At 41.1% G+C, this 17915-nt stretch overlaps 1 long non-coding RNA gene across 1 annotated transcript in view; it reads right to left on the bottom strand.

Moving 5' to 3' along the window:
* Nucleotides 1-17915, bottom strand: part of LOC123599061 — a 36733-nt gene that overhangs the window by 16039 nt on the left and 2779 nt on the right. Inside the window, exon 2 of the long non-coding RNA XR_006712952.1 lies at nt 17669-17755. This is a non-coding gene — a long non-coding RNA (uncharacterized LOC123599061). The remainder of the gene's footprint in view (nt 1-17668; nt 17756-17915) is intronic.

The raw sequence follows: 17915 nt of genomic DNA, 5'->3' as shown, positions 1-17915 counted from the left end.
GTATTTGGAATTTAGTGAGCTACAGCAATGAATTACCTCGAACTGAAATCAGATATGACGAAGTCTCGTCATTGTTTGAATCCCGGCAGACTGTGGTGAATACTGTGTTAGGGAAGTTAATTAAACCCAGAAATTGAATTTTTCTTTTTTAAAGAAATGGCCATTGGGTGTTAATCAGCTATAAAGAAGAAAGCAGAAAGCCAAGGGGATCCGTAAAAGAGCTTTGCCCTGTAAGCACAGTTGCCTCACCTCTGACCTCCATAACTGGCAAAGAATTTGGCTCTGGCAATATTCTTTGTGAAGCGATCAGCTTGAATCACTGCCACCAGCCAATGAGTTTTCTCTACTCCAAATGAATTCTCCTGAACCACTGAAACTAAGGTCTATGTTCCTGAATGGCTATTATTTGGAAGATTTCTAGAGATACTGCAAAATCTACTCCTGACCCCCACCCCCTTGCCTGGAAGCTGCAAGTCGTGGTATTTAGCCTCTGCTCCAATGGAACAAAACTCACAGAGAGGAAAAACTGGCTGGGCAAGTGATACACCCAGGGTGAAAATGGAAACTGCCTCGAAAAATTATGAAGACACACCCAAAATGAGCAAGTAATAAAGAAGGAGGGACTTATTTACTGTGCTACCTCTTACCTTTGAGAGAATCCACATGGCTGAAGTCCTGATTTTTTATTGCACCAGGGTGTGATATTTTGGGGACAGGCAAGGAAGAGCAGCTGAATTCTACCGAGTCTGAAATCTTCTCTGAGTCAACTGTAGTGAATTACTGACCAGCTACCACAGGGTCATATTCAGAAGTTTCCATTTCTCTCATGTCAATAGTCTGGAGATCTTCACAAGATATTGTAATAGACATTTACTGTAAAAACTGATAGACGTTCCACTACCATTGCTAGTCCCATCCACTACTACTCAAAACAGTCTGTTAGTAGTTTGCCTTTTGTGAAAACATATTCCCATACGGTGAGTCGGCTGACCAAGCATTCTAGCACTTTCCCAGCCCCAAGAAAACCATTTAAGGCATCGTTGCAAATCGTCATGTCATCTCCAGGTCCTGTCTAGTCACAAGGTTCTATCAAAACAACATATCACTTGGAGAAGTATTCAACTCATCCATTCAGATCCCATCCCATTTAGTGTTCTGACTACGCATTCTGTTTCAAATGAAATAAATACTCCCTAGTCTGCTGCTGAATGCTAAAAATGGAATCCTTTTGAAGAAACAAAAAATAGTTATATAGGTAACAATATTATTGTAGTTTATTTTTAAATGTTTCTTTGAGAGAGCATGCACAAGCGGGAGTGGAAGAGGGAGAGAGAGACTCCCAAGCAGGCTCTGTACTGCCAGCGCAGAGCCTGATGTGGGGCCTGATCTCACAAACCATAAGATCATGACCTGAATCAAAATTCAGAGTTGGATGCTTAACAGACTGAGCCATCCAGGCGCCCCTGTAGTGTATTAATTTATTTTGGCAAGTGCAGTTCCTGGCTCATTGTAAATACTCAAATATTTATCAAATAACTAAAGCATAAATATGTGGTGGATATTGAATGCAGCTGGACATTTTGTGTACCTCCTCCTCCCCATCTATCACTCATTGTGTCCTAGTCACTTTTTCTACGTGATGGCTCCTGGACTGCTCTGAATCGCCCTGTGTCCTGACCCTACTGTGACAACCAAGGTTTAGGTAGTCACCTAAGGGCTCCTTCCTTTCCCTCACATCCACAGGGGTACCGATTTGACATCTCCCTCCTCTGTGTGTCTGCAGCATGTTACCGAGGGGCTGGGAGTGCCGGGGGCCACGTGGGAGCACATGGGTTTGCCTGCCTTCCTTGGGGACTCCCTCCCTCTTCGCCCATTCACCTGTCATGTCTCATCCATCTTCTATGGTAAGGTGGCAGCAGCTATGCCTATACAAGAGACCCCAGACATAGTCCTGACAGAAAAAAGTGGACATAGGACATAGACCGTTTTCTAGGGAAAATACACAAATCTCCAAGAAAAATACACAGAAAGAACAAATCCCACTTTTTGCCAAAGAATGCAAAATTAAAAGGAATAGGATATACCTATCAGAAAGACAAGCAATAAAAGGAATGAGAGAGAGGATGGGGAAAGTAAATTCATACAACTTACTCAAGGACGACTTGGAACATGTATAAAATCCCCAAAAGGGTAGTGTCAAACTCAGGAACTTCATTTCTAGGAATTATCTGAAGGAAAAAGACATTACACGAGATGTGCAGTTGACCCTTGAACAATACAGGTTTAAACTGCATGGATCCACTTACATGTGGGTTTTTTTTCAATAAATACAATACTATAAATGTACTTTCTAGCCCTTACAATTTTCTTAATAACACTTTTCCTCTAGCTTACTTTATTGTAAGAATACAACATCTAGTACATATAATACAAATATGTGTTAATCAACAGTCTACATTACCAGTAGGCTTCCAGTCAACAGCAGGCTATTAGTAATTAAGTTTTAGGGGGCCAAAAACAATATGTGGATTTTGAGCAAGGAGTTGATGCCCCTAACTCCTGCATTATTCAGGGTCAACTATACATACATGGATTTTAATACAGCAATATTTACAATAGCAAAAAACAGAAGTTTAGTTAAACAAATTGTGCTACATTCTGAGAATTCTGTGTGATCAACATGATGATGTGTGTGTTTGTGTGTGTATATATATATATATCTCCATACATATTTGACACAGAGAAATGTTTTGAATATTGTGTTCAGTGAAAAAGCAGACCACGGAACAGGTGATTGGATGTGATATTTTTGCAAAAAGATTTCTAGCATGTTTATGCTTATTTAAAAGTCTGTAGGAGGGGCACCTAAGTGGCTCAGTTGGTTAAGCATCCAACTTCAGCTCAGGTCATGGTCTCGTGGTTCACAAGTTCAAGCCCTGCGTCAGGCTCTGTGCTGACAGCTCAGAGCCTGGAGCCTGCTTCGCATTCTGTGTCTCCTTCTCTTTCTGCCCCTTCCCTGCTCATGCTCTGTCTCTTTCTCTCTCTCTCTCTCTCTCTCTCTCTCAAAAATAAATTAAAAACATTAAAAAAAAATTTTTTAAGTATGTAGGAAAAAATATAAAATACGAACAGTGGTGAGAATATGGAAATTCACATTTTAACCTTTCTGCTAATATACATTTGTGCTTTTGGCAAAGTATGTGTTTTATTTCAGCAATAAAAAATAATTGCTCATGCGGAGCAAAATGTTTTCATTTTTCTATTCCCAATAAGAAAACCCACAAAATTACAGTATTTGAAGCTGAAAGCGTTAATACTTTAACCACTTATTTTACAAATAAGTGGACTGAGGCCCTGAGAAATTAACTGACTTGCCCAAAGGTGTCATCCTGGGCCGCTTCAAGGTGAGGGACAGAGTCAGAATCTGAACCCAGAGCAGTTCATTGCTCCTCCTAAAGCAACACGGTATTTCTGAAGAGGACTCAAGCACACAAGTGTTACCAGGAGGGCTGAGTGGCAGCCCAGTCTGTGGGCACAAGCAGTCACTGGCTCTCAGTAGATCTTGAAAATGGCCCAGAACACAGCCTGCTGAATAGCTGGAAGAAAACTTTCAGAGCATGAAAAATGTTCCACCAGTCTGGCTGACAAGCTGTATTTTCCCATTTGGTAGGTGAAATCTTCTCCAGAAAATGCCATATTATAAAGAGCTCCTTTCTCTGAGGTGTGAATGATGTCTTTCATGAGGAAGGCTCTAAGGTGATAAATTGGATGCCAAGAATAATTAAGCAAGCCCCACGGCCAGGAGAAGACTAAATGCACGAGTCTCCATTCAGTGCAGGTTGTATCAAATGGACAGATCAGCTGATATCAGTAAAAGAAAAGAGTAATTGAAGATTCTTACGCTGCCCTTGCCAGAAGGTTAGCTCTTAAGGTGACGCCGAGAGACCTCACTACTTCAGTCAGTCTGGGATCTGAGTAACACTCTGAATTGAGTCCTGCATCTTTACATCTATATAGGGGTCAATTAGCCTGCTTGCAGTGGAGCTTTTAGACAGCAGTTGCTCCCTGGTGTCTTCACTCAGCCTCCCTTAGGCTTCCTCCAGGAACGTGGACCAAAATCCAATAAGATTTAAAATCATTTTCTTCTGGTCAGGAAAGGGCGATACTACCATCTTTGAGCTGGTTAGCAGAATATTTTCAGTTCAGTAACACCCTCAGTTACTGAGCTGATCTGGCTACTATATATTTTTCCTGAACTGGTTTTATGTACTTTTTCTTTGAATGGATCTCTACTCCTTGCTTTCCATGGGGCCCTGGGCTAAGAAGGCTCAAGAGCTTACCAAAATGTGAATCTATTAGTGGACTAGATTGGGCTGCATATAACAGAAGAATGCATAGTATCTGCCTAAGATGGAGAACAGTTTCTGGTCTGGAATAGACCCTCTGTTTTTTATTTGCTATATTCATCAAAGTGGCTTCTATTCTCAATGCCATCTCATGATCCAATATAACTGAGAGAGCTCCATCCATTTCAACCCATTCCAGGCAGCAGAAAGGATGAAGAACAGAAATTACATGAAAATAAGTTCTAGTGGAACCTTGCTAGCCTTGTCTTCTTGAGGTGACTTTGACCCTACGTTCTCCGATCCAGAATGTATTTCTCTGGCATTTTAACTTTTAAAAGGCAGACATGTCCCTCACTTCCCATTTCTGACACCTTACTATAGTCCTGAAATACTACAATGAGAATTATCTTAGAATAAATGATCACCTTTTGCCTCTCTCTAGGTTGCAGGCCAGGATTCCTCCAACTTGTCCTAATGCATCTCAAACGGCCCAGAACTGTCAGTGCAAAATAAACCATCCCTAAAGAAGTAGAATGTTATTCCTCCTCTCTCCACTTTTAATGAAGTCCTGATTTCACTGAAAAAGCCCATTAGAGGTGGACAGGTAAACTTACTTTTCCCCATACTTAACATAATAAAGAACTTCCTCATATTTAATCTAAATCCCTCAAATACAAGTCAAACCAATTTTATGCTTTCTCTTCCTTGAAAATGGAGACCACTTAGCCACCTTATACCTAAATCTTAGAAATATGATAAGATTTTAGTTAATAGGTGAGATATGTGGATTTAGATTTCTACTTTTTGGGGAGAGGATTGCAAGGAATTATGGTATTTTAAAAATACTATTTAACAAGCTAGAAAACATGTTAGAAATAGATCTATAATGAAAACAGATCTATAAGCACTGTACTCCCATGGCTTAAAAACTCGTGCAAACATTTGAAGATATCATGGTCCACTCTTGTAGTTATGACTTATAGAAAGGAATAGATTGCCTGCTTCCAGGTCATGCTAATACAACTTCTCTAGGAATCAATGATAGATATTCCATGCCTGGTCTGGTTTATCTGTGATAAGAATTTAGTATACTGGAAAATTTATGCACCTAAGATTTTAATTAAAAATAGAATTGTGGGGGCGCCTGGGTGGCGCAGTCGGTTAAGCGTCCAACTTCAGCCAGGTCACGATCTCGCGGTCTGTGAGTTCGAGCCCCGCGTCGGGCTCTGGGCTGATGGCTCAGAGCCTGGAGCCTGTTTCCGATTCTGTGTCTCCCTCTCTCTCTGCCCCTCCCCCGTTCATGCTCTGTCTCTCTCTGTCCCAAAAATAAATAAACGTTGAAAAAAAAATTAAAAAAAAAATAAAAAGTAAAAATAGAATTGTGAGGAGCAAAAAAAAAAAAAAAAAAAAAAAAAAAAAAACCCCCAAAAAACGTGGGAGGAACTGTGCCATAATGAAAAAGAGTATGATTTTTAGAGCCAAAGAGCCATGGATTCAAATCCTAGTTCGGCCACCTAATGGCTGTATAGTTCTGAGCAAGTCACTTAGTTTTTCTGAGCCTCAGTTTCTTCATCTGCCTAATGGTGTCAATCATAACTGTCCTGCAGGTGTGGGGAAAAGTCTGGGAAGGATATTGCACTAAGGTGACGGAATGCAAATGGCTTACTCCATAAATGTTTCTAGATTCTTAAACTAGGGACATGATAGGCTTCACGAGGACTGGGCAGTGTTTTCTTAGGGACAAGCTGGTCAGATCAAGAATATTTCAGGGGCGCCTTGGTGGTTCATTCGGTTAAGCATCCGACTTCGGCTCAGGTCACGATCTTGCAGTCTGTGAGTTCGAGCCCCGCGTTGGGCTCTGTGCTGACAGCTCAGAGCCTAGAGCCTGCTTTGGATTCTGTGTCTCCCTCTCTCTGCCCCTCCCCTGTTCACACTCTGTCTCCCTCTCTCTCTCAAAAATAAATAAACATTAAAAAATATTTTTAAGGGGCGCCTGGGTGGCTCAGTTGGTTAAGCGGCCAACTTCGGCTCAGGTCATGATCTCACGGTCCGTGAGTTCGAGCCCCGCGTTGGGCTCTGTGCTGACAGCTCAGAGCCTGGAGCCTGTTTCAGATTCTGTGTCTCCCTCTCTCTGGCCCTCGCCCGTTCATGCTCTGTCTCTCTCTGTCTCAAAAATAAATAAACGTTTAAAAAAAATTTTTTTTAAATATTTTTAAAGAACATTTCACACTACTGAGGAAGAAATAAAGAAAAGCCAAGATAAAACTGAAAAACAAACTCTGTGAAAGGCATCAGGAACTTCTGTTTCGTTTTGAATTCCTTCATCAAGGGGAATTCCCTTCAGACAGGAAAGAAGGATGGGACAAATTCTGACATCAGGAAAAGAGCTCAATTAGGGGAGAAGAGCTTATTGGGCTCACCCAGCTCAGTGGTTCTCTGTCCCGCTGCACCCAAGGATCATCTGGGGGGCTTACAACTATTGATGCTTGAGCCTCGACCAGAGATTCTGATTCTCTGCACCCTGGGAATTAGATTTTTAAAAACCTCGGTCCTCTTTTCAATGGCTTTTACCTCTGCTGGCACACTAGAATCACCTGGGGGTGCTTAAAAAAGCAATACCCTGCTGATACTCTCTCCCACCGCCCCCCAAGATGTGGATTCAATTGGCCTGTGAAGGGGCCCAAGCACAGGTAGTTTTAAACCTGTGATTCTAATGATTCAGGTGATTCTAATGTGCAGCCAGGGTTGAAATCCAGTGACCTAGATGCTCTAAATTAGCTTGAATGACCTAACCTGGATGAGTTCCAGAATACCGAAAACACTTGCAAATGAAATCGCTGAACCCCTTTGCCATCTTTAAGGAACTGTGAAGAATGTGTTGGAAGAATATTTGGGGTGGTTTTTGAAAGACTCAAGAAGGGCAAATGTGATCCCAATTTTCCAAAAGTCAAAAAAAAAAAAAAAAAAAAAAAAGGTACTCTAATCTGTAGTTCTGGCAATTTGGTGTTAAGCCCAGGCAATATTTCTTTTCATTAAAATAGTTTATCAATAGCGATCAATACGAGCTTGCACAGATTCAGCAAGAAAGAGACACATCAAACTACTGTATTTCTTATTTCCACAAAAGTGCCTGACTTTTAGATAAGGGGCATGTATGTATAAACTCATTAAAGGTACAAAGGATAAAGGTCCCCCTTATCCACAGGGAAATGTTCAAAGGCCCCCAGTGGATGTCTGAAACCGTGGATAGTACCGGACCCATATATGCTACGTTTCTTCCTATATATACATGCCTGTGATAAAAAAAAATAATTTATAAACTAGATACAGTAAAAGATTAACATATCTAATAATAAAATAGGACAATTATAACAATATAGTGTCATAAAGGTTACACGAATGTGATCTCTCTCTCTCTCTCTCAAAATATCTTATTATACGGTACTCACCCTTGTGATGATGTGAGTTGATAAGATGCCTATTTGATGAGATGGAGTGAAGTGAATGATGTAGGCATTGTGACATAGCGTTAGGTTGCTATTGACATGACAATACGTCAGGAGAAGGATCATCTGCTTCTGGACTGTGGTTGACTGCCAGTAACTGAAACTGCAAAAAGCAAATCCTCAGATAAATGGGGACTACTATATGTGGCAAAATTGTGTGTGTGTGTGTGTGTGTGTGTGTGTGTGTGTGTTGTTAAGGTGAAGAACCAATATCCCTGCTTCTCAAACTTGATTGTGCAGTGAATCCCCTGAGCCTCTTGTTAAAATGCAGATTCTGATTCTGGAGGTCTGCAGTGGGGCCCGAGAATCTGCATTTTAACCAGCTTCATGGTGTTGCACAAGTCCACGGGCCACACTTTGAGTAGCAAGGGTGTAGCCTACATGACAGTAGTTAGGTGGGTTAGCAAGCAACTGAACAGCTATATCAAAAGAAGATTGGTCAGTGGGTCAATGTCATTCTGGAGGAAGGTTTCTGCACTTGGGATATACTTTTGTTTAAGAATATTAATAGTGGCTTAGACATTTTTTGGCTGCTTATCGCATTTTCAGATGACGCAGGAGAGCTGGTTGGCATGGAGGTGGAAGAGCTAATGACAGAATCAGCATCCAAATAGCTTTCAACAGGGTCCTTTTTCTCTGACCCAGCACGAATAGATGGTTCATGTCACATTCTTTTACAACGTGCTTTCCAATTGGCCATATTACTAACTAGATGAGTGGACTTAGGTAAATCAGTTAACCTCTTGAACTCCTAGGCTCCTCATCTGTAAAATAAATGGGATTATTAGCTGGAATTCTGTTAGCTGCATGTGGCAGGAAACTCACTCAAATTAGTTTAAGGAAAAAAAAAAAAACAAAACACATGTATTGGCTTCTTCCAGCACAGTTAAGCCCAATAGGTCAAATTATATTATCAAGATACTCTCTCACTCTCTCTTTCTCTCTCTCCATGTTTTTGGCTACTTGCAGTCTTTGTCATGCCAAGGGAAGAGATTTACTCTCTTTAACAAGATCTAGCTATCATAGAAAAGACACAGAAGAGTCCTCTGTGGGTCACATACCCACTTCTGCACCAATCACTGAGGCCAGACGGATGGTGTACTAGAATTGATTCAGTTGCTGGTGGCCCAATTCTGTGGAAGAAGGTGAGGAAGGAAGTTTCCTGACAGAGGGACAGCTGGGTAGCACCTCCAACTGTGTCTACTTCAGCCTTTCTAGCCATCTTATCAGTCTGTCATGTCGTCCATACCGCCAGTAGATTTTCTATAGGGGGTCCTTCCACCACCTAGAGTCTTCTAGAAGTAGATGAGACTTTGGTCACAGGAATTCTGAAAGTCCAGTAGGTCTTGCTACAAAGGCCTCAAGAAAGGACTCGTGAAGCATTTTATGGGGTGCTTTTGGAGACCATTAAATAAAATGGTTTTGTCATAAAGTAGTTGGAGTTTATCAGTTGAATAAAAGTATAAGAGGGCCATTTCAGCGAGCCGGCTGGTGGAAGTCTTATTAACATTAGAAACAGGAGCCAATACTAGCAGCGAGACAAAATATGAACAAAGATCTTAATAGACTGAAAAAGGCGGTTCCCAGGGCAACCTACCAGCGAAAGGCAGGAGCTTTTACTTCGAGTTAGCTGCCGCAGAAAATGAGCGTGGCAGAGACTGTCTTGATGCTGTCACTGTGGCTGTTCTCAGGCAGAGACTTCTCTTCTTCCAGCAGGGAGGTCAGGACGGTGGGCACTTATTGTAGCTATACCCAAGAGTTGCAGGAAGGTAACTTGACGAGGTGCAGCCTAGGACACTGGATTTCAGAAGCCCTGGCCTTGGCTCTGGATTTCAGTGTCGGCCCTGGCCTTGGCTGAGGTATTTAAGATGGGGAGAGAATCTTTCATTCACCCCCTGGAGGTAATTTTACAGAGCAGTTGGCACTGGGAAAGGTAGCACAGGGATGGCACAAGATCACATCATAAAAATAAGCTTTGCTCAGACATGCGCTAAAGGTCAGAGGAGGAGAAAGGGGAAAGGAGATTCACAGGACTGAAAGCAAACTTGGAATCCCTGACACTAGCCTGGGGTCAGTGCCTATGAGAAGCATCGCCCTGCATAAAAAATGTCTGGGAAAAGTCTAGGAAGGCTTAGTTTAGAAGGGAAAAAAGTTGGGGCACCTGGATGGCTCAGTCGGTCGAGCGTCTGACTTTGGCTCAGGTCATAACCTCACGGTTTATGTGAGTTCAAGCCCCGCACGGGGCTCTCTGCTGTCAGCACAGAGCCCTCTTGGGGATCCTCTGTCCACCCCCCCCCACCCCCCCCATCTCTCTGCCCCTCCCCCCTTCACGGGCGCATGTGCGCACGTGTGCGTGTGCGTGTGCGTGCACCCCCTCTAAAATAAACAAACATTAAAAGGGAAAACAGTAGAGGAGAAATACTGTTTTCAAGTACTTACAAGTAAGAAATCTTTTAATGGGCTTCATCTATAGAAAATAGAGATTTTCTGAGAAGTGGGCCACAGTAATACATTCTAGTCCAGGATCAGGTTACTGAAAAGAGATGCCGGGATGATCAGAGCACCATACGGAGGCCTTTGAAGGGAGGATGGAGCTGAGTTCGTTTTGGGTGCGGTGAGGGGGGCTGACTTCCTCGGAGTCATCTCTGTGCCTTACTGTACTTTCACATCACAAACAAAATCTCAGAAATCTTCCCTTCAATTTCACTTATTGTTCTTCTAACGCCATTCAGGAGGCAAGGCAATCCATCTAATTAAGTGTACTTGTATATGCAGGTGTTCCCATTAGAGAACTAAAAATCGATGGCAGATTGTGTTAATTTTCACAGCCAACGATATTGGCCCACATTATTGGACTGTTATTATAGTTAGTTTGCTCTCTGTTTATCTGTTGCTGACTTTTTTTTTAATGATAGCATCAAATGTAATTATCAAGTAATCTTCAGGGCATAAAAAGGAGCTTCATTCAACTCCTCTGTAATAACAGTCATTACTGTACTCTCTAAAAACAATTGGCTAGTTACTTGCAGCTTCCAAAGAGCTCCCCAATCCGGAAAACTGCAAATTATATAGTAATTATTATTGAGGTTCTGTGGTAACTCCAGTCATAATTTCAATGTAATTGGTAGAGCATGAATAACTATGAATTATGTCGAATATACACCCTATTTACAGGGAACTCACACAGTTATTTGTGGTATGCATAATAAAGCAAAACTTACATTGAATGTTAATTTTAATAAAAATCACTTTTGTACCTCATTTTCATTTGAATGGATACCATCTGTTTTAAGGTGCTAGCAGGGAACAAACTAAAAATGAACTTTGAAAATACAATTATTTGTTGTTTCCACCTTTTCAAACTTTATGTTGAAAGCCCATGAATGAAACAAGAGACTTTGACACAGTATTGGTTCTCCACCACAGGGGGTTATTAAAGACATTAACAGACATTAAAAATATGGAGATATTTTTCCTAAGCATACTTATAAAACTCTTGGATTTCAGTTTAAGTTTTCAAACTTTTGGGCACTGCCTAAGTGTAGGATCATTTAGTAGCAAGCCCTCGGGCTAGGTTTTGATCACAAGTAGTTTACTTGCGAGGTAACCCCGGGGAAACACCAGCGAGGGAGTGGAGATGTGAGGTCAGGAGGGAAAGTCAGTCAGTAAAGCATACATTACCACTGTGGGCAACTGGTGGTGCATGCCACTGGGGAATCTGGAGATGACGCGAGGGATAAACCTCAGAGTTGTCCCAACCAGGGAGTGAGGAAGTTGTATTTACCCACCAACATGGCCTCATCTGGGAGTGGCTGACGGATGCTTTAGGGGCATGCACTCTCCAGGCTTACTCTGAGAGTAGACAGAGTGGGATCAGCACACCAAGAGTACTTCCTCACTCACATTCTCCAAAGTGCCTCTAACATACATGGCAGACTTTTTACTGAAGATTTGGGGTAATAGAGGGGTTTTATATCTAAATGCGGAGAACAATAATCCAGCGAAGAAATGCACGAAGACATGTCTTCTTTCCAAAGAAGACATCTAGATGGCTAACAAACGCATGAAAAGATGCTCAACATCACTCATCATCAGGGAAATACAAATCAAAACCACACTGAGATACCACCTCACACCTGTCAGAATGGCTAAAATGAACAACTCAGGAAACAACAGATGTTGGCAAGGATGCCGAGAAACGGGAACCCTTTTGCACTATTGGTGGGAATGCAAACTGGTACAGCCACTCTAGAAAACAGTATGGCATTTCTTTGAAAAATTAAAAATAGAACTAGTCTATGACCCAGCAACGGCACTAGTAGGTGTTTATCCAAAAGATACAAAAATGCTGATTTGAAGGGGCACATGCACCCCAATGTTTATAGCAGCCCTATCAACAATAGCCAAAGTGTGGAAAGAGCCCAAATGTCCATTGACTGATGGATAAAGAAGATGACGTGTGTGCGTATATATACACACATAACAGAATATTACTTGGCAATCAAAAAGAATGAAATCTTGCCATTTGCAACAACGTGGATTGAATAGAATGTACTATGCTAAGTGAAATAAGTCAGTCAGAGAAAGACAAATATATGATTTCACTCATATGTGGAATTTAAGAAACAAAACAGATGAACATAGGGGAAGGGAAGGAAAAATAAGATAAAAACAGAGAGGGAGGCAAACCATAAAAGACTCTTAAATACAGAGAACAAACTGAGGTTTGTTGGAAGGGAGGTGGGTAGGGGGATGGGCTAAGCAGGTAATAGGCATTAGGGAGGACACTTGTTGGGATGAACACTGGGTGTTATATGTAAGTGATGAATCACTGGGTTCTACTCTGGAAACCAATTCTACACTGTATGTTAACTAACTTTAATTTAAATAATTTTGAAAATACATGAATGGAACATTTAAACTAAATATTAAACATTGCTATTTATAAAGGTTCTTGCCATCTCATCCTCCACTATTTGTTATGGGTTGAATTGTGTCTCCCCAAAAAAGATATATTGGAATCCTAGTCTCAGTACCTCAGAACATAATGTCTATACAGAAGAAAACAAGTTAAAACGAGGTCACTAGGATGGGCCCTAATCTAATGCGACAGGATCCTTGTAAGAAAGGGGGCATTTGGACACAGAGACAGACATGTGTGGAGGGACGATGATAAGAAGAGACAGAGGTAGAAGACAGCTATCTGCAAGCCAGAGAGGGCCTGGAACAGATCCTTCCCTCAGAGCCCCTGAGAGGAAACAACCCTACCAACACCTTGATCTTGGACTTCTAGCCTCTAAAGCTGTGAGACAATACATTTCTATTGTTCAAGCTATTCAGTGCATTGTACTTTGCTTCAGCAATCCTAAGAAACTAAGATACCATTGTACCTAGATCCCCACTCCACCAATCATGCTCTTTTGCACGACAGGGAAAGATTCAAATTTTCTGTGATTATATTGTGAAAAGCAACTGAATTATCTTTAACTCTTGCTCATTAAGGTTAATCTGCAAGGAGACTAGCTGTTCGTGTCCAATCCCATCCATTAGGCTTTATTAAAAAATAATAAAATAAAAAATAAAAGAGCAGTTCTTTTCCCAGCAGTTAACTTATTAACTACCTGGCCTACCAGAGTAAAGATCACATTTTCCAGCTCTCTTGAATCTAGATTTGGCTATATGACTGTGTTCTGGCCAGTGCAATATGAACACAAGTATCTTAGGGCGATTTCCAGGAACCTTTAAAAAAAAATGACAGGAGGTATGAGCCCTTTATTCCCTTCTTTATCCTTTCTTGTTGGTTAGACAGCCATAGACAGATGGCTGGACATGGAACTGAGAAGAAGCCTTTCCTTGGGAATGAAGGCCATGCCTTCTAAAATAAGATAGAAGGGTCCTTGATCCCTGACATCTTCATGAAGCTAGCCATGACCCTAGACCTGGGATGGTCATTTTTGGACTTTTACATAAAAAAAAAACAAACTTCTTTTTAAAGCTGCTCCCTCCTCCTCCCCCATCCACAACTCAACCCAATTCTAACGGATATATTCCTTTAGCTACAGCTCCATCACAAATTAGAAAATTCTTTTAGTGTTTGCCAGTTGATATTTCCAAGAGGAAGGCCTTTCTAGCCTCATGTTTTATGCTTGCAGCAGAAATGGCTGGCTTCCACCAAAGATTTTGTTCCCTCTCCACTGTGTAGAGTCGTGGTTGGGAGGTAGCCTTACAGTCTGGGAATACAGTCAACCTTGCATGTAGGTGAAACTGTGTGTCACTTATGAACCAAAGCTCTTCAGAAGCACCTGTTCTCACTTCTTCATCCTTTCTTTCCCTGGAAGAGAACTCTAAGGCCACAAGGGGGAGTGGAGTAATTATATGGAAGGAGACTAGGATCTGGAATTACCACGTGGAAAGCTACCTGCCAAATATCATGTTGAATTATAATGTGGAAAAGAAATAAGCATTTCTTATTAAACACCTGAAATTAAGAGGTTTATCTTTGCCAGCAGTCAGCATCACCCAAATACAAGGCAAATCTGTATATCAGTGTCTCCCTTTCTGAACATGGATTGGCTGCCTGTGGTAGACTGTATAACTGTTCAACAATATCTGGTTCCCCTCCTTGAGGAAGGATTATATTTCCCCTTCATCTTGATCCCAGGCTTGGCCATAGGACTTGCTTTAGCCAGTGAAATGTAAGTAAAAGTGATCTGCTTAATTTCCATGTAGAAGCCTTTAAGAGCCAAAGCATGATTCATCACCAGAAAAGAAGAGGCTAGCAGCTGGCCTGCAAACAGTTCTCCTTCTCCTTGGGATACACACAGGTGGTAGAGAGGATTAAAAGAAAGGAATTACTCTTTGTAAATGTGCTAAGTACACCTGCTGATGACACATAGAGAATCATCACCTATGGAATGCTTTTAGTAGGAGATTTGTCTTGATTGCTTAAGGTAAACAAATCTGAATTTTATGCATTTCTGGGGCATGCATTTTCTGACACTGGAAAACTGTCAATAAACTGTGTAATGATTAGAGTATAAACTGTATACATTTCATAACTGAAAGTCTGCCTTTTTCCAAGTGAAGCCTTCCTTAAAATTTTAAATCTGAACAAGAATGTGTCCTAATACAGAAAGGAAAAACTGCATTGGCATGCCCAAGTTTCTCCAGGTCTCATTTGTATCTTAGGACTGCCTGTATCTTTTGAATAATCAATACATGTTAGTACTGGCTAGGATCAAGGATCCCTGTGAGTCTGATTTGACAATTCAACGTTTTGTATTATCTCAGCCATATTTTTCCTCTGCTGTAGTGACCAGCAATACTCCAGTAGGGGGCTGCATCTAAAACCTGTCTGGAATGGAAGACAGTTTGGAGAGGAACCCCAACCTGGCATGTCATGGACATGGAGTATGGTCAGGAAATAAACTCAGTTCATCACTCCTCTCTCCACCACAGTCTTCTAAGCCACTAATACTGTGGATATTACTTGTTAAGGCAATACAACCTAACCTATCCTAACTATCCTGGGATCAAGACTCTGCTGTTGGCCAAGTTTTAGGTTGAAATAACATGCTTAGATCATCAGGATATTTTAGGCAGGACAGTCCCTTAGAAGGGGCTATGGGCAGGTAGGTAGAGTGATCATGTTTACTGCCACTTTAATTACTGCCACTTACTTACTGCCACTTTAGTTCTGACTACCAGCACTCTCCATAGCCCTTAGCAGTAGGATTTAGCAACTGTATTATTTGGGATTCTTTTGATTGTAAATGCCATAAACTCAATTTAAGTGACACTGGCCAACTACCTTCCACCATACACAAATATTAAAATGAATTAAAGGTTTGAATGTAAGACCTGGAACCATTAAACCCCAAGAAAATAACATAGGCAGTCAGCTCTTTGACATAGGTCTTGGCTGTGAGTTTTTGGATTTGATATCAAAAGCAAAGGCAGCAAAAGCAAAAATAAACAAGTGGGACTATATCAAACTAAAAAGCTTCTGCTCAGCAAAGGAAACCATCAATAAAATGAAAAGGTAACCTACCAAGTGGGAGAAAATATTTGGAAATCACACATTTAATAAGAGATTAATATACAAAATATATAAACAACTCATACAGCACAATAGCAATCAGATTTAAAAATCAGTTAAGCATGACTTCTGCTCAAGTCATGATCTCGTGGTTCGTGAGTTTGAGTTCCACACCTAGCTCTGGGCCACAGCACAGATCATGCTTGGGATTCTATCTCTCCCTCTCTCTCTGCCCCTCCTCCACTCATGCTCTCTCTCTCTCTCTCTCAAAAATACATGAATAAACTTAAAAAAATAGGCAGAAGATCTGAAGAGATGTTTTTCCAAAGAACACATATAGGTGGCCAACAGGTATATGAAAAGATGCTCAACATCTTGAATCATGAGGGAAATGCAAACCAAAACCACAATGAGGTATCACCTCACACCTGTTAGCATGGCTATTATCAGAAAGATAAGAAATAGCAAGCATTGGCAGGGATGTGGAGAAAAGGGAACCCTAATGCATTGTTGGTGCAGCCACTATGAAAACAGTACAGCGTTTCCTCAAAACAAAAAAAATTAAAAGTATAACTACCACATGACCCAGCAAGTCCAACTTTTAGATATTTATACAAAGAAAAATTAAAAAAGACATGTGCATTCCCATGTTCACTGCAGTATTATTTACAATAGCCAAGACATAGAAGCAACCTACAACATGGAAGTATCCATCACTGGATGAATGAATGGATAAAGAAAATGTAGTATAACTACACACTGGAATTTTATTCAGCCATAAGAAAGAGGTAATCTTGCCATTTGCAATGATATGGATGGGCCTTGAGGGCATTATGCTAAGTGAAGTAAGTCAGACAAAGATAAATACTATACTTATATGTAAAATCTGAAAAACAAGACCCAAGCTCATAAATACAGAGAACAGATTGGTGGCTGTCAGTGGCAGGGCATGGAGGATGGGAAAAATGGGTAAAAGGATCAAAAGGTACAAGCTTCCAGTTACAAAATATATCAGTCTTGGGATGTAAGGTACAGTATAGTGACTATAGTTAATAATACTGTATTGCATATTTGAAGACTGCTAAGAGAATAAATCTTTAAAGTTCTGATCACAAAAAAATTTTAACCATGTAAGGTAGCAGATATTTAACTAGACTTACTGTGGTGGTTACAAATATATAATATATATAAATGTCAAATCACAGAGTACCTCTGAAACTAATATAATGTTGTATGTTGATTATACCTCAACTTAAAAAAATTCAGACTGATTGAAATATTCCTTATGCCCAGGCTCCTGTGGTCCGCCCAAATCTTTTCCAGACCCAGAATGTACCCATATTGAAATAAAATACAGAATGGTCAGCGGACAGTCCCTGCCTAGGATGAATCTCACCACTGTATTTCTGCCAGCTGGTGCCACTGTCGTGAAATAATAATGACCTTCTAAATGTCAGACTTCTGCCTTAAGAGTTCCAACCTACCGCATCAGATGCCCCAGATTCCAGGCCCTCAGCTTGTTGCTAACCACCGACAGCTGTAGACCCCGGACAGTCTTCTGCCTCTTGGGTTCCAGACTCCTGCCTTAAGTCTGGCAGCTGCTGAGTTCCCTGTGTCTATCCCAGCTCTCAGGGGTCCCTGGCACTCCTGGGCCACTTTCCACTAGCCTAAATCAGCTGCTGCCTCTACGCCAATGGATGGCAGCCTTTAAGGGACTAAAACACCATTTACACCCCTGCATTTGGCAGGTGAAGCAAAGTAAATATGAAATATCAAACCTGGGCCAGCCACAGTTGCGTGCTGAGTGTGAACGAGTTGTTTGCCCACTAGGTGGCGTCTATAGAGTCTGAAGACGGAAAGCTTTCCTGTTAAAATAAAAAGGACAAAGGAAGGGTTCTTTTGCTTTTCTCTTTTCCTTTCTATTTATTCCACTCACCATCATCACCACCCCCACGACTTCCAATCCTAAAACTAACATTCAAACAAAGCACCTTTCTACTTCTTCCTCCCTGGAGGATTCCAGCT

Source organism: Leopardus geoffroyi, chromosome C1 (assembly GCF_018350155.1).
Source record: "Leopardus geoffroyi isolate Oge1 chromosome C1, O.geoffroyi_Oge1_pat1.0, whole genome shotgun sequence".
NCBI lineage: Eukaryota > Metazoa > Chordata > Mammalia > Carnivora > Felidae > Leopardus > Leopardus geoffroyi.
The sequence above is the reverse complement of the archived record's forward strand: the minus strand, read 5'-3'. Positions and strand labels throughout refer to the sequence as shown.